Genomic DNA, 15,469 nt, shown 5'->3' on the forward strand with positions numbered 1-15,469 from the left:
GAATAGTCCTTAGTTAAGCCAATAATCCCATTGTGTTTGATTGGGCTTGCAAAAGTGCTACTCCCAGGAGTAAGAATTTGTGGGATCAAATTCTTAATGTGAGATATAATCTTTTAGTAGTAAAAATAATTCTTACATAGCATTTTTTATCTTCAAAGGCATTATAAGACATTAATAAGTTTAAGTGGTGCATTTAATTAACAAACACTTTATTTTCTTCATTATAAAAACAAATGTTCATAGCCTGAGTGGTGACTTAGAACAGAAAATTAATGTATATGTTTGACTTCAAGTTTTACCAGAGCCTTATTTATCAGTCTAATTTTTATTGCATTTTAGTAAATATTCTAAATTTTAGGCTATAAAGTTAATTAATTGAAAAGAGAGTTACTTTTCCTTAATGCATTCTGATATCAGAACCTGTTTTTTATCAGCTACATTTTAACTTCAGGTGGTGTCTTTCTAATCAAACTGACTTCTTGGCTGTCTTTTAATTCTTTTTATTGTTGAATTTTAAAGCTATGTTTAATATCATTGAGCATCCCACTGATCCCTTCCAAATTAGAGCTCAGTTTATGTCTTTTATGAGATGTTGGAGAAGGGGAAGAGATGCACTATGTCTTACTGCTGGGTGCTGAGGCAAGGAAAGTGGACTGCAGGATTTGTTTCACCACCACAGGAGATGTAGCCAGTGACCCATCCAGCGCAGCTTTTCCAGGCTCTGATCCAGCAAAGCACTTCAGCAAGCTCTTATCTTTGCACCTGTGAGTAGACTTACTGCTTGTGCACTGGGACCTCAGTGTGCAGGATAGTCCGAGGCCTGGCCACACCCCTGTTCAGAAATGCTCCAAGAGGGACCATTCTTAGACTATAAGAGCAGTAGTCCGGAGTCCTGGGTTCCAGTCTGTCACTGACTTGCTGTGTCTCAGGCAAGTTGCTTCTCTCTCTGTCTCCACTTCCCCATCTGTGAAATGGGGATAGCAATACTTCCCTGTCCCTCCCGGAAGTGTTGTAAAGCTCAATTAATGCTTGCAAAGTTATTTGATTTCTTTGGATGAAAAGCGCTATAGAAGTATCAGGTATGATTGTTTTGACTTTGAGTATTTTCTTCTGCAGAAGAGATCTGTCTCTTATATTGTCTCACCACGAATGTATGATGGTGAAATATAGCTTACAATGTCTGAGAAACTAGAAGCTTCAGCCAGCTCTTCTCTAAGTATGCATGTGCCTTTGGGGGACTAACAAGTCAGGCCATGGTGTATCATTCTGTGATCAGTTCCTCCAGTTGCTCATATCATATCAGGTCCTGGAGGCCATGGTGACTGGGTATACCTCACGGCTACTGTAGTGGCTAAAGTGGGGACGGTGGGTTTCAGAGGCTTTTCTTTTAGGAAATTAGCAGCAGTCAGGGCTCAGAATGGAGAAGCAGTATTGGGAGTCAATAGTAGCCCCCTGAATATCATGAGATTGGCGTGCCACTTGTTGAATGGTTGAGAGTTGCTGATTACTTAGGAATTATTCAGATTTTAAGCCCTCTCTCCCACAGAAAGGTGACTTCACCATCTCTGAATTTGAGTTTCTCCCATTTCTGGTGAAGCAGCACTTTCCTTTCCACTTCAATTACTCACAATGGAGTTACACCAGAGATGGATTTGGCATCTTGTTTACAAATGGGCACCTTGCTTTGACCTTGTGCTTACTATTAATTTGCCTGCTTTGTCCCTTAATTACAGCTGATTGGCATTTTGTGATTTTCCAGTTTTCCAGCTTTTTACAGTTTGGTTACATAATCACAGTGCATACTAGGAGTTCCTGGAAAACTCTTCATTTCTATAACAGGTCCACATTATTCAAGGTTGATGCCTTGTTTATGCCTACAATTTGCATGTGGAAATTATATATTAGCATAGACAAAAATACAAATACCAGCTTGCATGTGCCAATAGGTTTTCTCCCAGGATAGTTCATGTGTGAACATTTATTGTGGGACAACTGAGAAAAAGATATTTGAAAATTTAGCCAACAGGATCTACAAAATCATTTCATTTCAATTTTTTTTCAGAAACTGAGGTTAGGAGAGAGGGTAATTTTCAGTGTAATTGTGCTTTGTAGACTGAGTGCTAATAACAACAGATTTTAATTGGGTGGACTGGGTCAGGGCTATATCATCCACTTTAACTTAGCATTTAGTATAGTTTTTATCAAAATATGGTTTAAGCTACTTATTATTGGAAGACAGTTAGTAATCATTACACTTTCCAGGCATTATATGAAATGTTGTGAACCTTTATGAGGTTATTTTTTTTACTTCATATATAGAGCTCACATTGTCTTTAATGAAAAGCATCAAAAAGAGGTTTGTCTTGTGACTCCTTGACATCCCTTGTCCCTTCTTTCCCCCATACCAGATTCTGTGACATGCATGTTTAATTGCACACTGTTCTCTGAACAGTAATTAAAGCCCAATTTGACTTGCTGCTCAGCAGGATGACAAGAAGTCTGGCTGTCAGCATGGTCAAAGATCAACCATTACCCTATAGAGAGCAGGCTGCAGCTTCATAATTTATTCTGTTGAAGGCTCTTCTGAGAAACAGGACAGAATCTGCAGCTGTTGATGTGTCTCTCCAGATATAAGTCTTCTGGTGAAAATGCAAAGCCCAGATACCATACAGTTTGATTTCCTGCTCTGTTATTCAAAGGCATGGCAGCATACATTTTTGCTTTAATTAGATTAATGTAAAATGTCAGTGGTAAACAATTTAGCTTTTGTGTATACAGTTAGGGCAACCAAATAAAAAGAGATGTAACTAAATCCTCCTATGTAAGAAAAGTACTGCCCTGGTTAAAATACATGCATGTTAAATAGGGTTTGAAAAAAATCACTTAAATGCAAATATTAAATTGATCAGTCAGAATTTTTCATGGCATTAAAATATAATCTCAATACAGTCTGGGTGTGCAAGCACCCAGTGGGTCAGTTATTATAAATTCTCTCAGTCACCCACAGTGAGAAACCTTGATTCTTATATATTCCGTAAATAAAGGATTCACAGAGATGGAAAAAAGCTATTAGGTCATCACTAGGGGGGATGGTGAAGGATTATTTCATACAGTATATTGCTTAATACTTTATCCAGTCAAATATTAATATCTCAACTAATGAAACTTGAACCACTTCCCTTGAGACACTATTCCAAATCTCATTCCAGATAGTCAGTCTAATTTAACTGTTTAAAATTAATATTAAACAATATGAGATTTCACCGTTCTTTCTCTTTTGGGCTCTTGGGTAGTAACAGTTTCACTGACTATTGATCAGAAAGAAAACTAGGATGCCAGAAAACATTGCACTGTTTATTTGCTTGTGTTCTTGTGTTTGCTACAAAGGATCAAACCCGGGCTTACCCCTTTCAAATGTGGCATTGCCTGTTGATGCCTAATGATTGAGCAATTACATCCTGGGGATTTCTGAATGAAGATAACTTTGAGCAGGTTGAGTTGTGAGGCTTTCATCCACCCATGCATTCTGAGCTCCTCTGTGCAGATGCCACAGTTGCTTTGAAGCAGTAGTTCTCAACCAGGGGTACGCGTACTGGTGGGGGTATGCAGAGGTGTTCCAGGGGGTACATCAGCTCATTTAGATATTTGCCTAGTTTTACAACAGGCAACATAAAAAGCACTAGCGAAGTAAGTATAAACTAAAATTTCATACAGACAATGACTTGTTTATACTGCTCTATATACTATGCACTGAAATGTAAGCACAATATTTATATTCCAACTGATTTATTTTATAATGATGTGGTAAAAATGAGGCAGTAAGCAATTTGTCAGTAATAGTGTGTTGTGACACTTTAGTATTTTTATGTCTGATTTTGTAAGCAAGCAGTTTTTAAGAGAGGTGAAACTTGGGGTACGCAAGACAAATCAGACTCCTGAAATGGGTGCAGTAGTCTGGAAAGGCTGAGAGCAACTGCTTTGAAGCATCTGACTCATGTAGAGGACGCTGATAGTCTCCTACAAGTCTAGACTGTCATGAAGCTCTGAATCCATTTCCACGGAGTGCTTGTGAGCATGAACTCTGTAACCTGAGGCTGAGAATGGCTGTCACATCCTTACTTCCACAACACTCCCAGTCCCTTCTGACCACTGTTCGAGAGCCCAAGTTTAGTCTCTATCTTCTTTTATCCACATGTCAGAAACAATACTAAATGTATGACCCAACAGTGATCACTCTTTAAAATATTGTCAGTTTTACCTTAGATACCTTTAATATCTAGGAGTCCTTCTAGGACTTGAACCTTCAAGGACTCCTCGTTGTTTTTGCTGATACAGACTAACATGGCTACCACTCTGTTGTATCAACCAGGCAAGGTACTAACAAGCTTCAACAGGACTTTATTTTCAAAGTGGAAACCTCTTTACCAAGCTGCTGCTGCACCCTCGGTAGCTTTCTCCCAGCCTCTCAACTCCTCCCCCATCCTTCCTGTTTCCTGTCCTTTCAGACTCCCAACAGCTAGTGCTCCCAAATCTAATAATTACAAGCAATATCTAAACACCACACACTCTGAAACCTTTAGTGTCTAGTTTTTCTTGAACTTTCATGTACTTACTATTGAAAATTCATTGAATATTTCAAATACTGAGTTAAATTTATGTAGGTAAATCAGTGTGGGTATCTGAAGAGTAAACTACTATCCAAAGTAAGGGTACTAAGGCACTGGTCAAGTTATGGATGGTCACTTTATTTATTTACAAACGCATCAATAAATTATGGATCAACATTGAAATTTTAAAAATTAGCACTGTCCAAGATTGATTTAACTGTATTAATCAGTTTCATGCTCATGGGCCCAGTATTGCTCCTGCTGAAGTCAATGTGGGTTCTGCCACTGATTTCAATGGAAGTAGAAGTCCTCATATTTAACTACGTTGATAATACAGTGTCACATTATTATAGGTGTCAACTGATCCTACTGAGGTTTAACAAATGCTAATAACTAAAATACATTTTCTATTCCACGCTTTCCTTCTTATCCCCTCCGGACTGCTAAAATACTAATGCTAACATCAGCAAAGATTTTGTAAACTAACTTTTCCTTCTTTCCTTCTGGTCTGATTAGAACAGCTGATATTATAGGATGTAGTGCCAAGTAAATGCGTGTACATGCACGCAGGTGCGCACACACACACACACAGAGATTTTTACATTTTGGATAAACTGAAGTATTGACGTGATTTGAATTCACTAGAAGGGAAAAATCGTGTGTGTGTGCGCCTGTTTAAATGATATACCGTGGGAAAAAAGTTGCATCTCTGCTCTCTTTGCTTCTGGTATATAAAAAAGACCTAAAGGAAGAGGAAATTGGGGCTTTAAAGGCTGGCGCTGCGAGATGGGCTGACTTCCTGGTGTAAGCATCAGGAGCAATAGTTCTTGAAACTGAAGATTTGCTGTCCTTATTCTTTTTGAGGTAGATAAGTTGAGTCCCAGACAGTGTATTGTGCATGGCTATTTTGGGTGAGGCCTCATAAACTGGTTCTGTCAGCTCAGCTTGTACATTAAAAAAGGTCTGATTTTTTTAAAAAACCCCTATGGAATTGCTTGCCTAGTTTGCACATAGAATTACTTAGATTGCACATGTAATTTGGCACACATTTTTGAATATCAGGCTCCAAAGATCCCAGAACACTCTTGATAGAGTTGTTTATAAACTACCACAGTATGCTTGACCAAAATTGCCTCTCCTTGGACAAACCAGACTGCACAAGATCAGTAGTTGTCCATCTTCCTTTTATCTCCTCCCCAGAGCTGTTGCATTTCACTGCTGTGATGTGTTTCTAAAGGACTCTGAGATCCTTTAAGCTGAAAGATTCTGTATAAAATGTAAGCAATAACAATGTTTGTTAGTATATAATGCATCTGTAGGCTCCATTATACCCTTGTTCAACTATTGCCCAGGGTTTGTTTTTTTTACTAAACAAAGGTGCCAACATTGATTTTGTGGGGAGCTAGATACGAATATGTTCATTCCATTTAAAATTCTGTAGTCAGAGAAGAGGAATTTTTACAACACGTTTTAATTTTTCTAGCATGCTCATCAACTCACTGTGCATACAATCCCCCAGTTGGAACTGGATCTCATGCAAAGGAAAACAGAAGCTGTACCTCTTTTACTGAATACTATTTATGAGAACCATAAAGCTATTATTCATGATCAAGTCTTGTACTAATGGAGACAGAAGAGGAGAATTATTCTCTTTGTTGAAGCAAAGGGGTGGCTATATGTCATTGGATGGAGAATTTTCCCCCAAGCAATCTTCTAATAATTTTACTCAGAATGTGGACTTCTGTGTGAGTAGGTAGTAGGCTACACAATGAGTCTCTAATTCACTAGCCAATGTAAGGTCAAACATTTTCCACTCTATTCACTGTGTTCAATGTCTGTGTGTAGAATGACTACAAGGAGATGAAGAATGTTCAAAAGATGCTTTCATTTGGAATTTGTAAAGCTCTATATTAAGAGTCATTTAAAATCGAATGATTGGATTTTAAAATTTCACTTTTAGGGGGGGACTGTGGCCCTCAACTCAGCAAAGCATTTGAGCACATTATTTGCTGATTAGAGGGGAACCTAATCAGAAGTACTAATATGTTCAGTATGAAAGATGTTTTGTGTCACAGTCCATGTGTGATGGGGTATACAAACCTCACACTGGGCAACAAGGGGTTAAGGAGCTGCTCTGGGCCCAGCCTGCAAGAGATGCACAGGCTGGAGGAGGAGGAGGTAAAAGAGAGCAGGGCAGCTCACTTGGGGGCAGACCAGGGAAGAGTTTTGCAACTCAATAGATCTGCAACTCACAGCTCCTGGGAGAAGACCTGCAGGAAGGAACTCTCCCTACAATTGCTCAAAGGTCCCTCTTTGAAGGAAGGGAGGACCTGCTTCTGGTACACCCTGAGAGAGAGGCATTCCCCCGCCCCCCCCCCCCATATGGACTCAGTTTATTTGTGTTAATTCCCCTTAGTTTGTTCATGGACTACCCCTGAAGGGGAGAGACTTGGAACTGACCTGGCTGAGGGCCAAGACACAGGGGGATGCAGCTGCCATCCTGAAAGAGGTAGGTTCCGTGCCATGCACAGCCATGAAGAGGTGCCAAGCTGTGAGCTGACTCCATGCACATCTCCTTGTCACAGGTGGCAAGCTTTGGATAATCATCAGGTGGTAGGAAGTGACCCAGGGAGGGCAGCCTGAAGATGCCCCTGACTTTCAGACCTTTGGTAGCTCTCACAGGACCCTGGGACAGAGCCTGGTGGAGTGGGAGGGCCTGTGCAGGCCAAATTCTCTCTGCAGGTTGAAGGGCCTAAGCCCTAACCAATAGGCAAGACAGTACACTCTATGAGCGAAGACCATGGCAACAGGTCAAGGGTTAATTTTTTTTACTCCTATTTTTTGAGTAACAGTGGTAAACGACAGGTTTCAGAGTAGCAGCCGTGTTAGTCTGTATTCGCAAAAAGAAAAGAAGTACTTGTGGCACCTTAAAGACTAACAAATTTATTTGAGCATAAGCTTTCGTGAGCTACAGCTCACTTCATCAGCATCTGAAGTGAGGAAGCATCTGCAGTGTACCTTAGTAAAACTGTATGGGAAATGGTAATCTTCTCATTTATGCCTCATGCTTTTGTCTCTTTTGAAAGGTCATCAGGTTCAGGCAATTGTACTTCGTAGAATACTTATGCATTTTGGAAGAGATTAACAGAAAAGGCATTGCTGAATCTTTACCATACATGGAGAGAGAGATTTCAACAGTTCAAACTGTAGGTAAAACTTCTGTGTGCTAATGGTATTCCTACTTTGTCTCAATATGCAACACACGGTAATATAAGTTTGGTTTTGTTAGAGGCTTTCCATTGAAATTAAATGTGGTATTAAAAGCTTAACTTAAAAAGCACAGAGAAGTTATCTTTTGAGAACTTTAGAGGTAAATGTCTTTTAAGTTCTACCGTAGAGGCCAAGTGTTGTGCCCAAAAATAAAGGGAGGTATTTGAGTATTGATTTGTGTAAGCAGTTGTTGTCCCCACAGCTGTTGTGGCTCCTAGCATCTTGTAAATGGCATTGCAGGGATTCTTTGCCTCTGGTGCCTCATATTCCCACCATTCTCATTCTGCTGCAGTCACTTTCTTCCATGTCCTAGCCCTGTAGCCAGGTCACCTTTCAGTTCAATCCCTTTCCAGGGTAAGCAAAGAAATACAAACAAAAATCTAAAGTCCTAGAGACCATGAAGAAGGCCTTCAGCCCTGGTGTGGGCTCAGTAGCTCTTGCTCCTTTCCTGAGACTTACGCTGCGCCTCTTGTGAGGGAGTGTTAGGGGAATCCAGGCCTATCCTCTCCTTGAGTTCCCAGCCCTGGGCCCTTGTGATGAGCGGCTAGGGTCTCTTTCTTACGATTCCCTCACTAGCTCCTGGGACTGCTTCCTACCTTTACCTGCTTGCAGCATCTGTTGTGGGGCTGTGCTCTCTGGTCCCCTGTCTGTGGAGTTTCATCTCCTCATATAGCTTTTCCCAGTCTGTTGCTAAGGAGCTTCCTCTAGGCATTCCTTAGCTTCTCTGCCTAGAACCCTTTCACCTTTGCTGCCCTCTCCCTTCAGGGCTCCATCCCATGGTATAAGCTCTGTGCTTCAGCTCTCCTCCTTTCGTGACACTGCAGAACTTCCTCTATAGGAACCACCCAGTCTGGTTCCTCCCAGCTGGGTCTAATCCTTACTTACCTGTCTCCCCTCCAGTTGCCTCAGAATGGGCTAACTGAAGCCTCAGACTGCCTGTTAACCCTTTATTTGCCTGTCTGAGGCCTTTGCCCCATCACAATCTCATGTATTTAAAAACTTCAGAAAATACCTGTTAAATTAAATAAGTATATTTTATAATGGTGTTTAACGTGAAGGCAGACTTTCTCTCATTTTGTCTCCACTCATACAAAAATAAACCAGCCGACCATTGGCCTTCAGAATGGGAGTTTGTGCTAATGATTACAGCAAAGCAGTTTGAATCAAGGTATCACTAGAGATCCTGGGTTTGTTACAGACTCAACCCTGGATCCTGCCATGCTTACTCATGTCTGTAATCACAAGTCACATGGATAGCCCCAGGGACTGCTCCTGTTAAATTACATGATCAGGGGCTTGCTGTGTGATCTTAAGCAAATCACCAAGCCTTCTGTGCCTTGATTTCCCCAATTGTACAGTGGAGATACTATGGCTTATCTGCTTCTCAGGGGAGTTAAAAGGCTTAATTAGTGCTTATAAAGCATGGAAAGATACTGGAGTAAAGTTCTTCCAGATTCTCAGGATGAATGGCTATTGCATTCTTTCCCAGGAATTTAGAAGAAAATAAAGTGCAATGTACTGTAGCTGATAACAAAGGAAACATTCTACATTTGTGCTAGATCTTTCCCTCTTTGTAGTGTCAATATAAGGGATTAAGGCTCACGGTTCAGAATATTGTTTTCCTTCAAGTGTAAATATAGAGGATTAAAGCACCTTGTATGAAAAGATGGGCAAATTTACACTATTATGTAAGCTTGTACAGCTGTTTCCTTTTAAAACTTCTCCTAAACCTCTCTTGAGAGAAGGTAAACAAACATTCAGCAGGGTTTTCTTTATGCTGAGAGAACATAACAAAGTAAAGCGAGAGTCAATATAGGGTATCAAATATCATTTTATGAACACTTTGAGGAAAAAGAGTGGAAACAATTAGGAAGAAATTCCAAACAATTCTGAGAACTAAATAAAACTATACCATAAAAGGATAACCAAGTAATTCACACTCCTTCTGAACAGATACGTGGGATGTTTACACTTTCAGCATGGATACCAGTCTCTTCATCATGGCTATTAAATTTTTAGTTAATTTTAAGGCAAATTCAGAGGTGATGCAATGATGGTGACTGTGACATTGACGGTGGTGGGAATATGGGAATGTGTAGGAGCTCCTCTTACATGTCTGGAATAGGAGTCACACGTTTGTTATTCCTAATAGTTACGTGTGAATGTTGGAAGTGGCAGGCCTCCGGAAGAGGTCATCAATTATGCAATGTACACATATATGCCCGCATCATACTCTCACCATCACTACAAGCAACCATTCACCCTGAGTCTTTAGCACTATTACAAACTGAAGCTTTTTTATTTTTTGGTGCAAGCAGGGAAATATTTATTAAAGAAATGCGTTTTAGGGAGTCAAATTTGGAGTCTGTAAATCCTGACATTTTAGGGCTTTTACATACTACTACTTATGTCAGTATAACTTATGTCGCTCAGGGCTGTGAATAACTAGTCTACATTAAGAAAAGGAGGATTTGTGGCACCTTAGAGACTAACCAATTTATTTGAGCATGAGCTTTCGTGAGCTACAGCTCACTTCATCGGATGCATACTGTGGAAATTGCAGAAGACATTATATACACAGACACCATGAAACAATACCTCCTCCCACCCCACTCTCCTGCTGGTAATAGCTTATCTAAAGTGATCATCAAGTTGGGCCATTTCCAGCACAAATCCAGGTTTTCTCACCCTCCGCCCCCCCACAGACAAACTCACTCTCTTGTTGGTAATAGCCCATCCAAAGTGACTACTGTCTTCACAATGTGTATGATAATCAAGGTGGGCCATTTCCTGCAGAAATCCAGGTTCTCTCACCCCCTCACCCCCCTCCAAAAACCACACACACAAACTCACTCTCCTGCTGGTAATAGCCTATCCAAAGTGACCACTCTCCTTACAACCTGCATGAAAATCAAAGTGGGCCATTTCCAGCACAAATCCAGGTTTTCTCACTCCCCCACCCCCATACACACACAAACTCACTCTCCTGCTGGTAATAGCTCATCTGAAGTGACCACTCTCCCTACAATGAGCATGATAATCAAGGTGGGCCATTTCCAGCACAAATCCAGGTTTTCTCACCCCCCCCCCCCACCACACACACACAAACTCACTCTCCTGCTGGCAATAGCTCATCCAAACTGACCACTCTCCCCACACTGTGCATGACAATCAAGGTGGGCCACTTCCAGCATAAATCCAAGTTTAACCAGAACGTCTGGGGGGGGGGGGGGGAACAAGGGGAAATAGGCTACCTTGCATAATGACTTAGCCACTCCCAGTCTCTATTTAACCCTAAATTAATAGTATCCAATTTGCAAATGAATTCCAATTCAGCAGTTTCTCGCTGGACTCTGGATTTGAAGTTTTTTGTTGTAAGATAGCGACCTTCATGTCTCTGATTGCGTGACCAGAGAGATTGAAGTGTTCTCCGACTGGTTTATGAATGTTATAATTCTTGACATCTGATTTGTGTCCATTTATTCTTTTACGTAGAGACTGTCCAGTTTGACCAATGTACATGGCAGAGGGGCATTGCTGGCACATGATGGCATATATCACATTGGTGGATGTGCAGGTGAATGAGCCTCTGATAGTGTGGCTGATGTTATTAGGCCCTGTGATGTGTCCCCTGAATATATGTGGGCACAGTTGGCAACGGGCTTTGTTGCAAGGATAGGTTCCTGGGTTAGTGGTTCTGTTGTGTGGTATGTGGTTGCTGGTGAGTATTTGCTTCAGGTTGGGGGGCTGTCTGTAGGCAAGGACTGGCCTGTCTCCCAAGATTTGTGAGAGTGTTGGGTCATCCTTCAGGATAGGTTGTAGATCCTTAATAATGCGTTGGAGGGGTTTTAGTTGGGGGCTGAAGGTGATGGCTAGTGGCGTTCTGTTATTTTCTTTGTTAGGCCTGTCCTGTAGTAGGTGACTTCTGGGAACTCTTCTGGCTCTATCAATCTGTTTCTTCACTTCCGCAGGTGGGTATTGTAGTTGTAAGAATGCTTGATAGAGATCTTGTAGGTGTTTGTCTCTGTCTGAGGGGTTGGAGCAAATGCGGTTGTATCACAGAGCTTGGCTGTAGACGATGGATCGTGTGGTGTGGTCAGGGTGAAAGCTGGAGGCATGTAGGTAGGAATAGCGGTCAGTAGGTTTCCGGTATAGGGTGGTGTTTATGTGACCATTGTTTATTAGCACGGTAGTGTCCAGGAAGTGGATCTCTTGTGTGGACTGGACCAGGCTGAGGTTGATGGTGGGATGGAAATGGCCCACTTTGATTTTCATGCAGGTTGTAAGGAGAGTGGTCACTTTGGATAGGCTATTACCAGCAGGAAAGTGAGTTTGTGTGTGTGGTTTTTGGAGGGGGGTGAGGGGGTGAGAGAACCTGGATTTCTGCAGGAAATGGCCCACCTTGATTATCATACACATTGTGAAGACAGTAGTCACTTTGGATGGGCTATTACCAACAAGAGAGTGAGTTTGTCTGTGGGGGGGCGGAGGGTGAGAAAACCTGGATTTGTGCTGGAAATGGCCCAACTTGATGATCGCTTTAGATAAGCTATTACCAGCAGGAGAGTGGGGTGGGAGGAGGTATTGTTTCATGGTGTCTGTGTATATAATGTCTTCTGCAATTTCCACAGTATGCATCCGATGAAGTGAGCTGTAGCTCACGAAAGCTCATGCTCAAATAAATTGGTTAGTCTCTAAGGTGCCACAAGTCCTCCTTTTCTTTTTGCGAATACAGACTAACACGGCTGTTACTCTGAAACTAGTCTACATTACCCGCTGGATCGACGGGCAGTGATTGATTCAGCGGGGGTCGATTTATTGCATCTAGTCTAAACACAATAAGTAAACTGCCGCGTGCTCTCCCGTCGACACCGCGGTAAGCAGTGGCGGATTAAAGATTTTGCCGCCCCTAGGCCCTGAAATAATTGCCACCTCCTTCCCCTCCCCCCGCCACCGCCCCAGCTCACCTCCGCTCCGCCTCTGCCTTCACTTCTTCCCCTGAGCGCCGCCTGGTCCTGCTTCTCCCCGCTCCCTGCCAGTGCTTGTGCACGAAACAGCTTTGTGAAGGAGGGGGGAAGAGAGGGGAACACGGTGCGCTCAGGAGAGGAGATGGGGCTGGGGTGGGGATTTGGGGAAGGGGACCAATAAGGGCAGGGAGGGGGCGGGGAAGGGGTGGAGTCGGGGCGGGGATGGGGGCAGAGGGCGGGAACCGGCGCCAGGGGAAGCAGCCTCTGGCTGCTATTATACATTTGCCGCCCCTGCAAATTTGCCACCCTAGACCTAGGCCTTGTTGGCCTAGGCATTAATACGCCACTTATTCACATAGCTGAAGTTGCGTAACTTAGATCGATCCCCCCCCACTAGCGTAGACCAGGCCTAAACCACCCCCTGAGCGACATAAGTTACATCAACCTAAGCGCTAGTGTGGCCAGTGCTATGTCTGTGGGAGAGCTCCTCCTGCTGACATAGCTACTGCCTCTTGCGGGGGTGGTTTTGTTATGCTAATGAGAGAGCTCTCTTCTGTTGGCATACAGCGTCTTCACCAGACACGCTACCGTGGCGCGGCTGCGTTGGTTCAGCTGCACCGCTCTAGCACTTCGAGAGCAGACCAGCCCTCAGTCATGAAACAGACTCCTTAATGGCAGTCTCAGCAGAGAAGATAAGGGTTAAACTGCAGATTTAACTACCCTCTAACTCCATTTGTTTTTCCATTTCAAGATTTGGCCACATTGGTGAGGAAATGTGGGATAATGTGTAAGGCCCCTGCCCATGCTGTTCCTGTTATCTGGAGGTCCTCTTTCTTGAGAACCCTCATCTTGGTACTGTATTACTATATTAACGAGAGCACTAAATTCAGAACAGGTGTTATGGGAAGTATATGAAGACAGAGGCAGTAGGGGGAAGAATGAATTGGTATCAGTTCAGTACTGAAACTGTGAAGGGGTTTCTCCCTCTGTCCCTAATCCATCTACCAGAAAACAGGACCCAATCTCCACTCCAGACTATTCCAGCTCAGTGACACCCCTAGCATCCCTAAAGGCCATCCTGTTGTGGTTATGATGGCAATTCTCAAATATTATAGCAGCTCATACACACTTTCATTCGTATAAATTGAAACTTCACTTATTAGCTCATATGTTTTTTTATCTTACATGGCACTCAACTATCTCTTACTCATCTCTGACCCTAGCAATGCTTGGATACAATAAGGCAATTCAAGAATAGAGATCAGCTTGATCTTTGAATTTCCTGGCTTTTTTCTGGTTTATATCACAACCTGAGCTTTATTTAAACTTTTTTTTTGGAGAGGGAAGGGATGTGAATTTTTTGTAGCACCCTGGTTATAAGTAAATAAGATCTGATGAGTTTTGTTCTCAGATGGGTTTTGGAGTCTCACATGGGAACTTGGACTACCAACAGGAAACACCTGTTTGATCCTTGAACACCCACACTTCTGTAGTTTCGTAGTCTGCAATATTGTTCCAAGTTTACAGCTAAGGAGAAACACCCAGCTGCATTTCAAGGTCATGGCTTTATTAGAAATCAAAATATAATGCGCTATTTAACATAATTAGATACATGGACAGGTCAAGCACTCCAGCATCTAATATCACAAAATAAAAATCCATAACACACATGATAGTCCAATTTAAATAGAATAAAAATAACATCCCTATCCCATTGTTTTAAAGGTTTTAAAAGTATTATCTATCTGCACCCAAACCTGGGCCACCATTGTGTTGTCTAACCCAGCGCTAGATGACAGTGATTAAAAACTGCAGCAGTCAGTCAACCCTAGTGTTTCTGCTGGTGCTAGCAATGGGAGGAGAATTTTGGAAAATTGTTATTGTGGACAAGACAATAGCTCTCCTAAAACTGCTACTACAAATATATATCATTATTAAAGTCAATATCTTTCTTCATCAAACAAAAAAGATGGCTGAAAACTATACAAAAGCAGGGGCGGCAGGTTTGTATAATTTTTGGTGGTGTCCAGAACAGGTCCAAGTCCTGCCTCCCCCTCCCGCTGCCTTGTAAGCCAGTATATATTTTTTAAAATAATGTAAAAATGTGAGGGCTCTGGGGTGGGGCTGGTGATGAGGGGTTTGGGGTGTGGGAGGGCCTCAGGACTAGGGCAGAGGGTTGGGGTCAGAGGGGTGAGGGCTTTTACTGTGGGTGCAGGCTCTGGGGTGGGGTGGGGTTGGGGATGAGGAGTTTTGGGTGCAGGCAGGCCAGAGAGGACTCCCCGTCTCCCCAGCCCTCACCCCCACCAGCAGCACTAGTGATTGGGTGGCGCTAGGACCCTCTGGCGGCAGTTGATGCCGGGAGCCAGCAGAGCAGAGGCAGCATGGAGCTGCACGGGAGAGGCAGGGATGCTTCTGGACCTGGGGGAGGCGCACAGGGGCAGCAAGCGGGGGCCAGGAGCCACTCAGAGGAGGTGCATGGGGGTGGCAGGCAGGGCTGGGGAGAGACCCGGTCCCAAACATTGGTGGAGCTGGGCCCATGGGCCCTGAATATTGCTGGAGCCTGGGCACCACAGGCCCATATAACTCGCCGCCCTGTAAAGATAACACCGGTGTTGTGGAGGCCTG

General features: G+C 42.9%; 1 long non-coding RNA gene across 1 annotated transcript; it reads right to left on the minus strand.

Moving 5' to 3' along the window:
• Window positions 1–4,784: 4,784 nt before the first annotated feature.
• Window positions 4,785–8,720, minus strand: LOC122463604. Its single transcript, XR_006287116.1, has 3 exons — window positions 8,480–8,720; window positions 7,068–7,200; window positions 4,785–5,873 (listed from the first exon to the last, which is right to left on the minus strand). It is a non-coding gene; the product is annotated as an uncharacterized LOC122463604 (long non-coding RNA).
• Window positions 8,721–15,469: the final 6,749 nt, after the last annotated feature.

This window comes from Chelonia mydas, chromosome 1 (genome assembly GCF_015237465.2).
Source record: "Chelonia mydas isolate rCheMyd1 chromosome 1, rCheMyd1.pri.v2, whole genome shotgun sequence".
NCBI classification, from domain to species: Eukaryota; Metazoa; Chordata; order Testudines; family Cheloniidae; genus Chelonia; species Chelonia mydas.